The sequence below is a fragment of the Electrophorus electricus genome, chromosome 15, assembly GCF_041902795.1.
Source record: "Electrophorus electricus isolate QZ-2024a chromosome 15, ASM4190279v1, whole genome shotgun sequence".
Classification (NCBI taxonomy): Eukaryota; Metazoa; Chordata; class Actinopteri; order Gymnotiformes; family Gymnotidae; genus Electrophorus; species Electrophorus electricus.
The window spans coordinates 21,908,759-21,909,683 of NC_137511.1; positions in this window are offsets into that span (position 1 = coordinate 21,908,759).

The following is a 925-nucleotide window of genomic DNA, read 5'->3' on the forward strand; positions in this document are numbered from 1 at the left end:
GCAAATCATTGGTGGTATCCTTTCACTGCTAGAAAAATTCGTAAGTGCTGTTAAAATCGTAAGTATAAATGAACGTTTGTGCATTAAGCATAATATTTTTAAGCTTATTGCAGTATTTTCCCCAGGATAGCTTTTTAGCCTAATGGCAATGGAGATAATGTTATTTAGCCTTTAATAATGAAGCTTTATTGAAGCTAATAATTTATTTTAGTAAGTTGTCAAACATTGTTGTGACATTTTAAGAAAAAAGTCGCACACTCGATGTATATTGTCTGACGACTTTTTGTCGGTCTGAAAAGGAGAGGTTTTTTTTTACACCTAGTGGAAACTATTGTGCAGTTCCTGAGTAATTGTAGCTCCTATACATTTCGAAGAACAATGTGTTGTTGATGCTGTAAAATTGCTGTTCTGTGCATCTTGGTGTATGTGTGTTTATGCATGTATGTAAAAAGAATGCTAAATATTATGCACTTTTTTCATAGTGGGAAAGAGTCAAGTCCAGTTTCGCCACAGTGTTTCCACAACTACAGCGCACCGGGACTCCCTCATCCATCCTCCAAAAGCCTGGCAAGGCTGCGCTTAATGAGCCTACCTGCCTCCTGCTACCTGTGGGCACGGAAACCTCCGATCGCAGCTCTGACGTTGCGCGGAGTCGGCATACAAAGTTTGCATCTAGTAAGGAAAGCTTGCATGATAGATCGCTGCTGCCAGAGGTGAAGTATATGACTGCCAAGACAGGCAGAGCCCGCACACTGAATGAGAGTGATGCGGCAGCTGATTTTGCAGTTGTGAGTAAATGTGTCATAAGCTATTTTCATACAGTAGTCATTTTATGCATAATCTCTACTATACGTTTTCTGTTTTTCTGTCTGGAGTTGGCATTCTCAAACCATCCCATGCTTAATGCCATGGTAAACAGAATGAA